General features: G+C 42.5%; 1 protein-coding gene across 3 annotated transcripts in view; it reads right to left on the bottom strand.

The window, feature by feature from the left end:
* Positions 1 to 16,997, bottom strand: part of LOC116429465 (uncharacterized) — a 77,445-nt gene extending 60,448 nt beyond the window's left edge. The window contains exons 1-3 of one of the 3 annotated variants that reach the window (XM_031982445.2): positions 16,879 to 16,997; positions 16,589 to 16,808; positions 15,991 to 16,104 (exon numbers count right to left, since the gene is read on the bottom strand). The gene's annotated coding sequence lies outside the window, so the exon portion shown is untranslated. Of the gene's footprint in view, positions 1 to 24; positions 493 to 15,990; positions 16,105 to 16,588; positions 16,852 to 16,878 lie in introns of those variants that run through there. The other 2 variants (XM_031982446.2, XM_031982448.2) reach the window with 2 other exon arrangements.
* Positions 16,998 to 17,051: the final 54 nt, after the last annotated feature.

The following is a 17,051-nucleotide window of genomic DNA, read 5'->3' as shown; positions in this document are numbered from 1 at the left end:
GTAACTAGTTTTGGAGCTACTCACCAAGAAGAATGAAAGAAGTCAAGTGGGTTCTAAAGCCAACGGTTGCGCGAGCCTTGAATCACTGTTTGCGAGGATCGACGCGTTTGATCAACGATTCATCGCCTACTTGATCCCTCGGCGAATTCCGAGAAACCACGCGGATCGCTGATTCTAATTTGTCCAAAGCCGCGGCACACTTTCCTCATCGCGTCGCCGGTTTCCACCGATCGCGGTAGGATTTTCCCGCGAAAACCGTTTCCGATTCGATCGACCAGGCGCCCGTCTGCCCGCGAAACACCGCGAAGACGCGAGGATCGCGCGAATCGTTGCGAGAACGGTCCTCCTCTTCGGAATTATTATGAAAACCTGAAACCGGGTTCGGCAAGTTGAGAGTCAAGCGAGATTTTCCAGCAACGCCGCGAGAAATCCGCGTGTCTAGGCTGCTCAGACGTGTTCGCGCGTGATCGGCCTGTCGAAGACTGCACCGCGTCCTAGACATCGTTCGTACACCGTTTCCGGTGGTCGCGGTTACCTTCGGACATCAGCACGCGACGCGAACTTCAATCGTTTCATTTTCATTCAGGATCGCACCGTACATACATATAATCAATCAGCTATCGATGTGTTTCGTGCGCTGTATTTTCTAAACTTCGAGAGTTCGAAGGTATTCTTGGAAATGAAACTGATTGAGCGGAGAAGACTAAGTGGAACCGATGAAATGGGACAAGTTTGATCGAGCGGGATAGCGCTAATGAAAATTGTCATCGAGGTCAGAAAGTAATTATTCAGAATTAGGTCGAAGTAACTAGTGAGATAAGGTAATGGATAGAAAATAATGAAGACGAACGATTCCACGTGGCGAAATAGAGAAAATGGAAGAGATAATATCGAACTATTTCATTGAATCGTTTTATTATTATTGCACTTTTATCTTGCAGGTTACTGCATTAGGTAGTATTATTTGTAATATAAGAATGTGACAAGCTAAATAAATAATCAATATTTAATTGACTGAGTAATTCGATTTGCTGGAGGATCACCGGCGATCCACGCGACATTCGACGTATTAATAAATGATTGCGTCAAGATTAACGTTCACGAATGTCCTGCAACCGCAGACATTTTAAAATTCAAACGCTACTTCCTGCTGCCTACGCGTTAACGCAATTCTCCCAAACTCCGTGCAGTATCAAATGAAGGCTCGAGTCGCTGCTTGTTAATTCCTCGAGTAAGATCCTGCCACCGCGCGCATAACAAACGAGGATCCTCGCTCAGGACTTAAAATTCATCCCTGGAAGTCTGACAGGAGTGAATTTACAAAGCGGAGAGGCGGCTGCTACCGACAGCTCTCACAATCCCGTCTTCCCCCTTCTTTCTAACCGATCCCAGGCGTTCGCGTCGGCGGACAGAAGCCTGGAAGCAATAAACGGGCCGCGGATTCGATGCATTTTTGACAACACACGAGTGCGCGCGGAACGTGGAACAGAGAAAACTGTCGAGGAATTTCACGCTAGCGCTATCGGCCTGCTGAATTCATTTAGGAGATAGTTTCTCGGAGAGGCAGCTGCGCGTCTGTTCAATAATCATGAAATTAGAAACTTCTGGAATACGGTGGTTCCGGTGTTAAACGCGTTGGCAGTTTACTTTCAGCTTATTGAAGTTTTCAATGTGACAAATGTATTTCTATTTATTATTACTAGAAGTCGTAACTCTAGTGTCAAGGACAGTACCATTTTACTGTCAACTTATTGCAGATGAAGTAAATAAATTTCTATTTATTATAGAATTCTATTTTACTTTCAACTCCCACAAGTTCATAAAGCAACGCATCAATTCTTATTTGTTATACTCATCCAATAATTCTCGTGTCGAGGACACTTCTGTTTTACTATCAACTTATCAAACTTCTCAGTATAACAAATAAATTTCTATTTACTATAGACTCGTCTGATAATTCTCGCGTTAAGGACACCGCTATTTTACCGTCAACTTATCGAACATCTCAAACTAACAAATAAATCTCTATTTATTATACTCATCCAATAATTCTCGTGTTGAGGACACTTCTGTTTTACTATCAACTTATCAAACTTCTCAGTGTAACAAATAAATTTCTTTTTATTATAGACTCGTCTGATAATTCTCGCGTTAAGGACACCGCTGTTTTACCAACTTATCAAACATCTGAAACTAACAAATAAATCTCTATTTATTATAGACTCTTCTAATAATCCTAGCTTGAAGAATTCTCCTATCTTACTTTCAGCTCCCCAAGTTCATAAAGCAACGCATCAATTCCTATTACAATAGACTCATCCACTACTGTTGACAATTTTACGTTCAACCATTCCTCGGAATTGCCTCGAGAAATTTCGATTCTACGCGAGGATCCACGGCGCAACTTGAAATAAGAAAAACGGGAAACACGCGAGCGGGGACGAGCCGACGAAAACACAGTCCTCGGCGCGGCGGCGACCAACGACACCGGTCTAATGTCACGAGTGCACACACGCCGCGCCATTAATCATCGCGCATTTATCTCGCCGTTCCGTTTGCGCGCGTTGTTTCGTGCCAACGGTCCGCCACGCCGCCGGATTATCTCGGTTATATTATCGGAGCCGCGGCGCGGAATTGCGCTCCCGACGTCCACGATCCAGCGATTACGTCTCCAGGGATCTGTAACGCTGGAAGGTGAGTACACACGAAATTCTTTTCAAATATAGGAATCTCTCTCCCAGCAATCTTTCTTCGGACTTTTCGTGTAAAACGCACGGAACACGTGTAAATGTCACGTTTACCTTTAACCCTTTCACCGTACGGCCGCCATTTTGGATGCACGGAAGCCTCGAGTGATTCAGGTGTACTTGTAAAAGGAGCTTTCTCATTTTTTCTTTAACTAGCTGTTTTCGACGAGTATACTTAAATAAATGGCAGGGTTTTGTGTTAGGACGAGTGTACTCGTCCAAAAATAGATAACTTTTTGCACAGATAACAGCAACAACTGGTTGAAAGGTGCTTGAAGAGTTTCACTTTAGTAAATTGACGATTAAGTTCATGGAGCTATGTATTCTTTGATGTAATGCAAATGTCGAAACTAGAACATTCTTTGATCGAGAGAACCTACTATATGGTTATACTTCAACAGAAAGCTTGAAGATCGACGATTCATTTGAACCAACGGTTGTTCAGTTTACTTTCCGCGGGCCAACGCTGGTCACCGATGATCCATCAATATTTTAATGCCATTATTAACCTCGCAGTCGGACGTTACCATAGAACATTCATAAACGCGCAACACGTCCGCGCGAGTGAAATGCATCATTGAAATTTTCATTTCTCCGTGACGGCCGGCCATCGATTACGAATGTAGCGGCGTTAACGCTGGACAAATCTTGAAACCGGTCATTCGACCGGTCGCGGCACGTTTAGTGTTAATTCGAAAATGAATGATAACCTGCGTCTGAAAAACTTGTCAACGATTTGAGTTCACGACTCGCGCAGAGTGTGTCAAGCTTGCAAATTGGAACACGAATTCTTGTTAATCATAGTTAGTGTTAAGCCGCGAATATCGCCGGTTGGTTTTCGGTCAGATCCGCCCCCGATGGGGCCGTGAACACGATTATTGCCGTAAAACGGTGTAACGAGGTTGAGCAAGGTAATGTGATAATTGCGGCCAATAACGCACAATGGCACGCGGTTCCGTTACGTAATCCAACATCCTTCGCGAGCACCGTAATCGCGGCTCGGCGATGACCCCTCTCGGCCGGTTTTGCAAAAATTGCCGGAAACCATGGATCGCGTTGCGTTTCGATCCGAACGCAGTTTACGTAATCACGCTGGATCGTCGGGGATATTTTGTCAGCGTGGGTATATAATCAAATTCCATTCGATGATCCCACTCTTACGTCAACCTTCGCGATAAAGGGTAAAAGTCGCAAATAAAAGGCTCCTTTAAATTTCAGATGGAACGAAGGATCACCTGTCACTGGACACGGATTAAGATCGATAAATTAAGAACCGGTTCAAGGTATACTTAATCTCAACAAACAAATCTGTTACTTCAATATCCCACGCGTCGATGCATTCTGCAAATAATCCTTCGAGGACGTCGTGTCAACGGCATTAAAGTTTCACATCTGGAATATATTACTGAATGATTGAATTATTCCCAAGCTCGGTATATAGTTTCTTCATAACACTTAACAGGTCAATCTATTATCTACTTTCTCGTTTCTTTCGATCAATTTATGAGGATATTGATTGTGCGTCATTGATTGTACGATCATAAATATAAGAAGATACTTATTTCTCACTAAACCGAGCTAAACCATTAACTCATTTGTCTCCAAAAATAGAATTCTACTTTCAAAAGAAACGATTCATACAAGACTCTTCAATTTCTCTGTGTCAAATCGAGTAGTGAGAGTCACTTCACAAGTACAAAGGGTTAAAGGAATCCCCGCCTCACAATCGAACGTTCGTCGATACGTTGAAAATGGATAAAGGGATAAACAGAATATTCCACTTCGATGATCGATATCCCGTTTCACAAGTGCTTTACAAAGTGACCGATCGACAGATCGGTCCGTGGGATTCCCGGTGGCCGGGAAGCGGCTGCATGGCTCGGCCGTTTCATCCGCGGCGTTTCCGGTTTCCTTTTCGCGCGTCGGGACGCGCACCGTACGGTATATTCCCATTAAAATCAAAACGTCATCGATTTAACGATCATCCCGATGTTGCATAACGGAATTATGCCGGTCGGCGAGAAGATTATTAGCAGAAACAAGTAGAACGTCCGGAGAGACGTTTTTGCCGCGGCATCCGTCGAAGCTTTTAACGTTTTATTATTCCGTTATTAGCGGCGTGGCCTCCCCGAGTCGTCGGCGGCGGCCGCGGCGAGCGACGTTAAATACCGTAATTCTGTTATCTAATATTCGAGCGGGCTCGGACGATATTGCGTGGCCGTGGCGGCGATACGCGTTAACGAGAAAGGACTCTGGGCACCGTTAGAGAAACTCCGCAAGGAATTTTTCGATCCGGCCGAGCCGGTCGCGGTTCTGGAATCTCCTCGTTCGATTAACCCTCGCACGCCGGATGCAGGGTCAGAATGACCCAATTCTATGTGATAGAAGATGCGGAGTATCTAGACAATTTATATATCATATTCGTACGACACATGCGACTGCTTTCTGTACTAATTGCTCTTTATTGTAATAAATATTATAACTATGGAAACGTATTCGTAAAATTTTCAACGAATATTCTATACTCTAGCAACTTCGGGATTAACTATAGGACACTTTTCTTGCATTCGCCTGCTGCGGAAATATCCGTCGAGGGTTAGAGGTCCTAGATATAGAGAAACTTTAGGAATGGCCTCAGTCGCCACGTGATTCGATGCAGCAAAGCTACGAAGCCGAATATTTAGTATTTTAAATTAATCTTTGTATTGCTGTGTGGACTATTTAAATAAAGTAGCTTCGTCGCTTAATTCATCTGTGGATTATCGTTAAATTAGTCTCAATGTCGCCTACATTTCGTCGGGAAGTATTGAACATTTCCAGTGAGAAACTTTCAAGTGCAAAAGATTAATAACTATTAACCCTTCGCACTCGAGAGGTGACTCTCAGTCACCACGTGACTCGATACAACAAAACTATGAAGTTGAATACTTAATATTTCAAATTAAAGTTTGCATTGCTACGTGAAACATTTAAATAAAACACCTCTGTTGCTTAATTTATCTATGAATTATCGTCAAATTAGTTCCAAACAATATGACCTATATCTCGTCAGAAAATGTTGAATATTTCCATTGAGAAAGTTTCGAGTGCAAAGGGTTAAGTGAAAACTTCTTATTTCTTCTATGTATATAATTGTAACCTACTTTGTATATACGTATTTTCTAAATCGAGGTGTTACAAAATGGCGCAGTTATTCGCTAGCTTCGAAACCCGTCTTTAGTGAAACATCCATTGCCGACTCGATTGCAGACGACTGAAGTATCCGAAGAGAAACTTTTTCTGGATTTACAGAGAGATATATTTATACATAATAATATATAATCTTTTCATCCAGTGTACAACAGTATGTTACAAGCGACAGTCAGTCCGCCGCAGGTCAATTTGTCTGTCGTCTACAGATGCGATCCAAGTTCCGTGAGTATATACGTTGCGGGTCCGTGGAAACGAGGAAGGATCGCAGGAATCGAGTGCAACGAGCATAAACAATTTTCGAGAGGCTGCCGAGGAAAGTTTCGTGGCCGCCGGTCAATTTTCAGCCTCGTCGGCGCGGAATGACGCGAGCGTGGGTCGTCCACCTTCGAGCGCGATCACGGTCGCGTTTTCAGTCAGCCGGCACGCGGAAAACCGCGTGTCTCGTTCACTTTCCTTCGCGTTTTACCGCAGCCGCCTCGGGGATCACGCTACCGTAACCATTTGCAGTTTCGAGACAGATTGGACGGTCGATTTTGCTCCAGAAATGATTTTCTGTAACGAGGACTGATAATATCCGTAGCTACTATCACGTTAAACGCCACGAAAATCTTGGCGGTTTTTTCGTGGTTATTCTTTTGTAGCAAAGAAGGGACAATTATCGATTATTTGTCGTTGCAATACTTGCAGTGCACTATTATCACGTTATTAAACATCATTCGACATCGGTTATCTTACATACGATTATTTTCGTGTAACTCGGAAGCATCAGTCATCGATAACTCGCATGGCGCAAACGTGTTATAGAATATAGACTATAGATTGTAATGGCTGCACTATGGATCTTCATGCGGATTCGAATTCTTAAGAATATAAGAAAGATAGAACTACAGAGAATGGCTTTTTTTAACGAATATTATAAATGAAATTTACAGGAATTATTAATCGCTAGGATTGTGACTCATCTAGTCTTCTGCGATTATTGGAAAGATAGACGCTTCTCTAAGAAATGAATGACGAAATTGATTTAATCATACGCGAATTATAAATCAATTTGTACTTCGGTGCATATACTCCTCGGGTTTATATAGAAGAATTAGAAAATCCAAGTTGACTGGTCGGTAGAATTGAGCCAAGGCTACAGCGAGTGACACTGATGCAGGTTCCAGAATAGAAAGCCACGAACACTTCGGACAAGTGGCTGGAAGGGCTAAAACTGTCCAGTAAAGTTGTGGCCGTGATTTCGAAGTTTCGGCCTATCGAACTGTCCCCGAGTGATCGAGCCCACGGACGATCTCGTTCGGATCGCGTTTGCGTAACGATCTAACGGGTCCGGAGTGGAACACGCGCGTTCCACTGCAGTCACCCATCAAAATGGAAATGTACCCTTGCCTAACCGACCGCGCTGTTGGACAAGACATTGACTTTCGAGTTTCACTCGTCGGATCGGGATTTATCGGCGCGGATCGATCGGCGATGACTGGCGTCGCGTTGCGAAAACCGACTGCCCGTGACGGACTCGACAGATTCGTTCGTCACTTGGGAACAAACTTCGTCGAGTACGATCTGACGATCGACAGGATGCTTTTGCGAAAGATTGGGAAATAAAGTATATTAATATGGATAAAACAACGAAGATATTTCACATTAACGTATGGACGAACGTATCTAACGTAACTAGTCGAGTAACTGGTTATAAAATAAAGGTAAACAAGTTAGATGAGAAATTTCTTTTAGTAGAAATAGAAATGAAAGGAGAGATAATCATTGAGAGACTTATTAGTCGGAGGATATAGGAATTAGCGCGGAGTTAAATGAACGGAAGAAAACGCAGGATTTTTAATGAAATCTTGAAACCGATCGTTCGATCGGTCACGATGCGAATTTTTCGAAGTTCGGAGTTGCTCTAATTGTTGGTAGTTCTAGCGTCAATGGACACAAAGAACGCTCGAGCTAGAATGATTCTAACAATGGGAACATAAAAACCATTTTCAATTCCCTCGTTATTCGGTGGTTAATCATATCCTGTTTCAATGTCCTCGAGTTTCCGCGGACGCACGAAATCCTCGGTTTGGAATTACAAACGAAGCTTGACTCACTCCTTGGAAATTGTTTTGCGAGCCTGATCCACAGATAACGCGAGTCCCGGGAGAAAAAAAAAGTCTCGTTCACGCGCTAAACGAAAGAGAATGGCTGTCATGCCGGACGACGTCCCGAGGCGGCGTTGAGTCATCGTTAACGAGTATGATTAAAATCCTAATTCCGAGGAGATTCGTGCGCGCACGCACGCACGCAAGCGAAGTGCTTGACAGTAGAACTATTGGAGCAATTCTAATGACATGTTTCCAACTTTTCATACAAAGTAATGCAGTTCTTAGCTCCACACGTATCACGACCGGTAAAATGACCGATTCTGAAATCTGATTTAAAATTCTGCGTTTTTTCCCTTCACTTAACACGTTGCCGCACGATTTTATCGAGACAAGTATAGAAAATGAAATTAATATCAACTTATGTAATTGAATTATGTTGTTATTACTGCAGGTTTGAATCGTTGAATGTCAGTGCATTAAGTTGTACTACTTGTAATACAGAAAAGTTGTCAAAAAATCGTTTAATCGAATGAATTACAGTAACTCGATTTGGTCCAGGTCACCGGTGACCCCATGGCACCCAGCATGTTAACCTTATATCGATTCCTATATTCTATTAACCAATTTTCCAATTTCTCTTCTTCCGTTTCCAGTAAGAAACACATGTCATCTAACTTATCTATCTTCATTCAATAACATCGTCGTTTTACTGATTACAGTAGAAATAGATGTACACAAAGTATCAGTAAGTTCAGTGTTAAGATTCAAAAGGTTATTCTTATATTTGTACAAACACAAAAATTCATTAGACAATCTCTCGCAGAAGCGTCTCCTGAATCGCGATGCTTGCGAAATGAAAATTCTGAAATGGGTCAATTTGTCCCGCCCGATGGTTCCAGTGTTTAAGTAATTACGCGTGGAACCGCCGGCAATAGAGGAGCCTCCATTTTGCAACCGTCCGACCGATATAGCGGAACGGTATCGACGCTGGTCTGGAACTAACCTCGGGCATTAAGCGTTTCGCAACGAACGAAAGGTCACTATGCTGATGCACCGTGAAGAGACGCGCGGCCTGCCACTCGTTCTGCTATACATCCTTTCCCAGAGCCTTTCTCTTTCACCAGACGTATCGTACTTTCCCGCAATCGTCGCTGGAAATCTAATTAAAATCCTAGGCCAGCTGGTTCACCCTTCTAAACTGCTACCGTATCGTTTTTAATTCGCCTAATTCTGCCGCGAACGTGACCGGTGGTCAGCTACTTTTCTCGCTTCTAATAGTTTCGAGTTGGTTGGAAGACAGTCGATTCGGGAATAGATGTTTTTCGGAAGAAATCGTCAATCTTCCATTGTAAATGGGTTAACGATAGAATGAAGGATTGCTCGACGACGTTCGGTTAATTCGATTGATTTATGATATATAATTTCTTATGGGAGTTAGAAGAGTACACTGAGGTTTAAGGCTACTGGTTGTTCCAGTGTTAATTTCACTTATCCCGAAGCTTGGAATTCTATTCTTTGTGGACTTGTTTCGCGAAAATGGTCGTCGGAGAACCTCTACGCAGAACCTTGACAGGGAACGAGAACTTCCGGCCTCTAACGGTTCTATTTACGTCCATCGAGCAAAACAATGGGGAGAATTAAGGCGATCCGTGAGCAAGATCGACAGCAGATTCTGTATCTCGCCACGGTATCGGCGTTCAAGATGGCTACCGGCTAAAGAGGAGAAGAAAATAAAATTGAAAGACTAACTGCTGCAGCGATAGAGATCGCTATTGCCAGGAGATGCGTGTATGAACATCTTCGATGCTCTGTTCGAGAGCATCGCCTATTTTCCTTTGATCGTTTCACTACCTTTACAGAGACATTAGGAAGATGCAAATTGTCAAGCCACGTGAAATCAAATATTTCTAAGGCGTTGAATGAAAATACACTTTATTCTATCATTCATAAAGGCTACATGTTTCTTTATATAGATCGCAGAAATTAGTGTTTCAAGAACAGAATTATAATGAGTATCCACATAATTGCATCAACCGAAACCGACCAACCAAATAATGTTTGAAAAATCCAATCCGGAAATCCAGTGTTCAATCGTTTGATCGAATTGCATTATCATTGCACGTTCCTCTATCTAAATGTCTCCACATTAGGTGGCATTATTCATAACAAAGAAATGTTTTCAAATAATCGAAGGAACTACGATAATTCGATTTGCTGATCGCCACCATAATATCGTGTGCACCCTTTGAATAATATTTCCAACATATCAAAACAGAATCAATTTCATTTCACACTAGAAGTGTTAATTGTCTACACGTGAAATACTATTTTATTATTGTGTATTGTTCACTAATCCTCCTCGTATTCGATCCTCTGTTTGTAAGTCGCGTCGCCTTTGAAACGGCTTGTTTGCACGTTGCAGTCGCTCGGCCCGACGTGAGAGACGCTTTCGTCGGCGGACGCCGCCTAAATTTGCCTCTGTCGCCTCGCAGAACTTGCGAACTATGAACTCTCCCTTTATGTGTCATCCTTCTATTTTCGTCCCCGGCGAAGACAAGTTCCTCGCGATCCTCCGGCCGAGCTCTCTCTTCTCCATTCACTTTCCTCGGGTTCTTCCTCGTCCGATCATCCACCGGCGATCGAAGACGAAGTTCCATCGGCGACGACCCTGACCTTATCATCCTCTATCCTCGGCGATTCCTCGAACCGCCATCGATTCCTCGAACTGCCACGCGTCATCGATGAACAAACTTATTTATATACGCCGATCGCCGCGCGATCCACGTTTTATCTATTAACCAGCTATTAATAGGCTCTTTCATGGGACGCAATCTTCCATTAAAAACGCTACCGATAATTTCCTCCGGACAATAGTATCGGTGATTCGTAGTGGTATGCGCGAAGATAATTAACACGAATAGCGGGCAATCATAATTAAGAATGGCGAGTGTCAATAATTATCGCGTCCAATGGTAATTGCGTTGGCCAACGCGGCTCGCCGATTTGCAGGATTCTAATCGCTGTCGCTATTGATTCGATTAAGAAATCCTTGGGTATCGATTGTTCATTTTCAATAAACTGTTCAACAATCGCCGGTGGATAACGCGTTAACGCTCGAATCGATACGCCGGCAGTCGGAGACGCGTCGACGAAATGTCAACGGGTCTCGATTAATTGATTGCGCAACCAGCCGCGATTCCAGTCGCCGCCGATTTTTCCAGCGACGCGGCACGCGGATGACGCTCTCGAAAGATTCGAAGATGAACGGAGAAAGCGTTACTTTCTCCGTTTCGTTCACGTGCCGCCGAGTAATCGCGATCCACCGCGGATCAACGGATCGAGGGTGGAACGTCGTCGGGATCTAGCGTGAAGCTTGCGACTCGTCGACTCCTTCCTGGTTCTCGTTAAAATCGATCGCTTCCGGAAGCTTCGGTAATTCTGAATCTTAAGTGAGTTTGTTAGTTTCGCTAATTAACGCGGTGATCACGAGAATTTTCAGAGTCCTGTATAAAATTACTTGCTCCGAAGGCAAATGGTATTGCCATTGGTTACTAATGGTTCGGTGTCATCGGATTTGTAGAATTCAGTTCAAGTTTTCATCACGAGGGTGTTATTATCGACAGGTTTAACAATCCACTCCGAGCGTCGAGAGTTCGTACACATTTGTTAGACGCATCTGCAGCGGTGTCTTCAACTTCTGCAGGAATTACCGTGGAAACCGTGCACTTTCAAACGCGCATAACAATTACTCGGCGGAATATAATTTTATAATTGAAAAGAAACAGCTGAACGCCGTTCCCAGTTCGTTATACCTTATCCAAGATGCTGAAGGCACTAGACGAGTAATTTTCACGGCATCTTAGAAATTTCTTCCCCTTCGCCGGCGCGTCAGCGCTAACTTTCATCCATTAGAGCCACCATTACATCCTCCGGTTGCTCCGAGTTTCTACGTAAGTAGCCTAATCGCCGGCGGCCATTAATTCGGGTAACTCGGAATCGTTTGAAATTTGTCCGCGAGCAACCTCGCGTCGCGTGACGTCCCGCAAGAGTCCGCTGCCTTCGGGAACGCGGCGAGCCCGATTGATATTCGCGCGGCGAGCCGACCCATAATTCAAGGTATAATTTAACGGGTGCCGGTGCATCGCGCGCGGATCATGCGTCAGACGTCGACAATGGCCGGGCCGGCGCTCATCAATATCCATAAGTTAAAGGACATCCGTCTTCGAGCGCACACGCGGAATAATTTACAAAGTCACCCGAGACAACCCCGGCGAAAATCGGCTGACGCCATTTCCTCTACGGTAAACAATCGCCGCCATTTTGTTTCGCTGGGACGCTGCTTCCGTTATGCGGCTTCGCGACGAATTGATATAATCGATTCGAATTGTTAATTAGTTGACTGTTGAGTGGCTGATTATTGATTATTATATTATTATTGATTATTATTCATCGTTTTAATCTTAACGCTAGGTTTACATGATTCGCGTACCAAATTTTATAAACACTATTTAGCAAATGTTCACGTCTGTCCTGCTTTTTAATTCTAATCGCGTGTTTTTCGAAAATATCTGATTTCCAAGGTTTAAATGAAAGAACATCAATCTTTCTATAGAAGAATAGGATGAACTGTACGATAAATGACCGTAAAAAGGTGTTAGGAACACGCGTGCTCCATTGGCGCATCCACAACGAGGACGTCGCGGTTAGTTTCAGATTCACAATGGTACCAATAACGATAAAGTTCGATAAAGTTCGATAAAGATCGTAAAGATCGATCCCTTTTCCTAGCCGGTGCTGGAGATTTCGACGGAATTGAAAGATGTCGTAAAGGCACGATGAAAATTTTACTGTACCGCGGCAGACTATCCACTTTATTTTAAGGCTAATAAAACCCTTGACGAAGGCAATGATGTTTCCGTTTCGTACGGATTGTTCCGCCGATCCGGCCTATAAAATCACGTACCGCCATAAATATCTGTAGTTAAATTATAATATATTATCGGGCACGATAAACAAACGTAACAGGCGCCGTATATTTGCCGCGGTTACAACGTGCTCGACTGAATTTCCGATATAACCGTTCGATCAAACGCCGGTATCGCTTTAGTTTTGCTCCTGGCCGTATAACGGTTCCCCCCTTAACGACGATTAAAAGACGCTCCGGGGCAAAGGATCGCGATGAAAGTCCGAAGAAAAAATCCACGGCAATCGGCTGCGTATTCACTCGGATGGTTACAAAGTATTTGTGACGTTCAACGTTTCGTATCTCGAGTAAAAAATATTGAATCACTCTCGCGTATGTTTTTTACAGAAAATCGCAACGCGTCGTGTAACAAGTGGGAACTTTCTAATTGCCAGGATTTCAACGGCATCTCTCGAGAATCGGGAATCCAAAATTTAAAACAGTGAAAATCGAGAGAATCGACTGGCAAATTTCTCTTGCCGATTTCATGGAGAAACGGCAAGGTTTTGTGCTATGGCGAGCACACTGGTCGAAAAACAGCTAACTTAAGAGAACGTTCGTTCTAGAAACAATCAATTTTATACACGTTACTCGAATGAAAATTTTGGGAAAGTTCTCAATTAGAACGAAAGAATCTCAAAGAGAACGCAACTGGCTAATTGGTTTGGCTAACTGGCTGAGCGCAATCGCGAATAGATGCGCGATTAGTTCGGGACAAAGGAATTTCAGATGTTCGTCAGAGGCATCGCGATATCCCGGCGTGCCTTGACAAGAAAGAATTCGCCCGATGCTACTCCTCGCATCCTTGCGAATGCAAATTTCACGTGGCAGCGTATGAAAGCGTAGTTTTGTTTCTTTCCCGCGAACGAAGTGAGTCAACGGAACTCGCGTCCGCGCGGAGGGAATATCGCCTCGACGCGCGGAGACTTCGATGCCCGGCGAACGCCGGCGCATTCCGGTAATGGCGCGCACGGAAATCTCGATTCGCGAATTCCATGCTTTAGTCGGTTTCTTGCGAATATCGGTTAGCCAATAGGAATTCCAATCGCTAGTTGCCAGCTCCGACAATTAGCGATTTCATACCACGTTTTTTTCTTAATCAAGTGGCAGCGCGGCTCTAGATTGTGCCATCTTTACGGATTCTCCGGTAACAACGCCGACCTTGTTCGAAAACGGAAACCAACGTCGTATTCGCGGCTAATAGTCCCGATCGTTAGCAGTTCCCAAGTTTTTCACCTGGACGCTTCGTCGATTAACGAAAGAGATGCTTGCGATAATCTCAGGTGTTTAAACGAACATTTCCCGAATTCACTCTGCTCGATTTACGCTAAGCCGCGATGTCCCTCGTGCAACGAGACCTATTACAGCCATCACAAAGAAACGGTTCCGAGTCTAAATTGGTTTGGTCGATCTGTTGACCGGTGCGAGCACCGAAAGGAATTTCTCCAATCAACCGCGCGGTCGTCCAGTCAGGGAAGAAGCGAGATGCAAATTGGAGACCATTCCGTGTCGCCGTAATTGATGCTTTGTCGAGGATAATTCCTGACTACCATTCGCTGACGCGCGAATTGAGATGTCTTGAGCTTACATTGAAATCGCAACTCGTATTTGAAAATCGTAATTAAGCAGAATCTTTGATTTATCGAAGTGATTCGGTAAATTTGAAAGCTTGCTCATAGGTTTCGAAGTTAAAGGAATTTTGATGTTCACTTGCTTTTCACATAGGCTTAGGATTAAACTATTGTATTATATGTTGAACGGTATCCTAATCGTAGGATGGGATGAACAGAACTTCGAAGTGGTTGACGACCAATCGAAACTGACTTAAGAAATTCGATGATCGCGGTCGTAAGGGGCTTAATTGTACGAAGAAAGAATTGGTCGATCTCAAGATTAAAGCGTCCCGAATTACTCCGCCTTAATTTGTGCCCTGAGACCTGCAATTTTCATTGTCGACGCTGCTCATTATTTGTCGATTTTGCAAGAGAACCGCGACCGTACAACATTATGCAATTTAACGACGATGAGGCTGCTCGCTGCTCTTTCTTTTGTAAAAGCCAATCAACCAGCTCGCGCAACGATGCCCTAAGAGCGAGCAGCTGTGAACGTTATCAATGAACAATGCTTTCAACAAAAGATGTTTTGCTCCGTTTGTTAATCTTCTTGTTTGAAATATCTGAATACGTATATTCAGTGTTGAACAGATAAATCACCCTAACGGTTTCAACGGAATTGAGATTAATAGCTGTTAGCATAAACCGCCAATAACGTGAATGAGAATTCAATTCATCCGTTGCCGCACACTTTTGGTTTTAAAATTCAGCCCAAAAACGCAGTTATTTTTTTCATTGTTTGTTAGTGCAATAGGGAATCGAATCAACAAATTTTACCACAGTTTTTCCAGGAAAACTCTCGGCGGCTCTATCCATAATTTATTTATCATTACTTTTTTCATACTCAGAACAAATGACAGATATAGCCATAAAATATTAAATAACATATTATATAAATAATATATCGCCAAAAAATGAACGGCTCTAACAATGGGTTAACACGTTGAATGCATAATTAAATAGAGCAAACTACACAAAACGGGAAAATATAATATTAACCCCTTGACCTTCAATGTCGTGTCAGACTGGTGAAAATTTTAAACTGAATTTCAGAAATCTACATGTTATTGATTTTTTTAAATATATATTAAATATTACTTTTCTATTATCAATCCTTAACCTTTGGAGTAAACGTAGATGTACAATAAGCAACAAAATTTGTTCTTTTCCTAACAAATGATTAACGATAAAATAGTTGTATTGACCACAGTTAAAAAATAAATAATATTTTAAAAAACAAATAAATCTATTTATAATATATAAATGTTTTCAAATAATCGTCGTTTAATTGAGTGAACTATAGTAATTCAATTTGGTTGGGTCGCCGGTGACCCCCATAGCATTCAACGTGTTAAGTATTATCCGCAGGTAAGTTTACCGGTTACCTCATTCCTTCTCCAAAACATCGGATGTCCTTCGAGGTTGAACCACAGCTACGTTCTTTGTATTCGAAATCACGCGTGAAATTGTTTACGGGCTCTGCTATCCAGTTCGTTCACCTGAAAGAAAAAATAACATTAACCCCTTCACCTACAATATCGTGTCAGACACGTGACGAAAATTTCAAAATGAATTCGAGAAGTTTAAGTGATATTTATAACTTTTAAATATAAATTTTCTGTTATTAATCACTAACCTTTAAAGTAAACGTACACATAGAATAAACATAAAAATTGTGTCTATTCCTCATAAATTATCAACGATAATCGTAGATCATAGCTAAAAAATTAAAAATTAAAAATAATAGCTAAATAACGATGATCATAGCTAAGAAATAAATCGCAAGGGGTTAAGAATAACCTCAGCGCTGTGTCAGACTGAATTTATGTTCAGACGTTTTTAAAATTTATTTAAATAGTAAACTAATAACCTTAACAACTATTGCAACGTTATTTTCTAGTACTGCACAGTTTAATAACACGACAACCGTGATATAAAAAGAAACATTGTGAACACGTGAAACGAAATATTAATGCAACTTACTTGATCGTGCATCAACGTTATGCGAGTTTCAAATAAGTTCGTTACGATGCTGAATTTCAAACTGACTCGCGATGTCACTAACATTGGTCGATAAAAATTAACTTTCGACAGGAGCACCACCGTCGTGTCCTCTGTTTCGTTATTGACTGTCGATTCCCTTCGATAATGTAACTTCCAGTTAGTGTATAGATGTCACTGCACGACGCTAAAACTGCCGAACCTAAAACCACGGATTAAGGTCAGAATTGAAACAAGTGGAAATGCAATTCGTTATGTTACTATAAAAAAACCTTGTATCTAACGGAAATTCTGGCGATATTTTTCAAGAACCGTGTTTCTAGTACGCACGCGTGTAGAAATAGTTCCAGTGTGAACGTAGTTTTCGAATTTCATGATATCGATATCGAAGAATTGGAAATTGCACGAATACACGTGTGCAATGTTTCCTATTTTGTATCATTTT

The sequence above is a fragment of the Nomia melanderi genome, chromosome 1, assembly GCF_051020985.1.
Source record: "Nomia melanderi isolate GNS246 chromosome 1, iyNomMela1, whole genome shotgun sequence".
NCBI classification, from domain to species: domain Eukaryota; kingdom Metazoa; phylum Arthropoda; class Insecta; order Hymenoptera; family Halictidae; genus Nomia; species Nomia melanderi.
The sequence above is the reverse complement of the archived record's forward strand: the minus strand, read 5'-3'. Positions and strand labels throughout refer to the sequence as shown.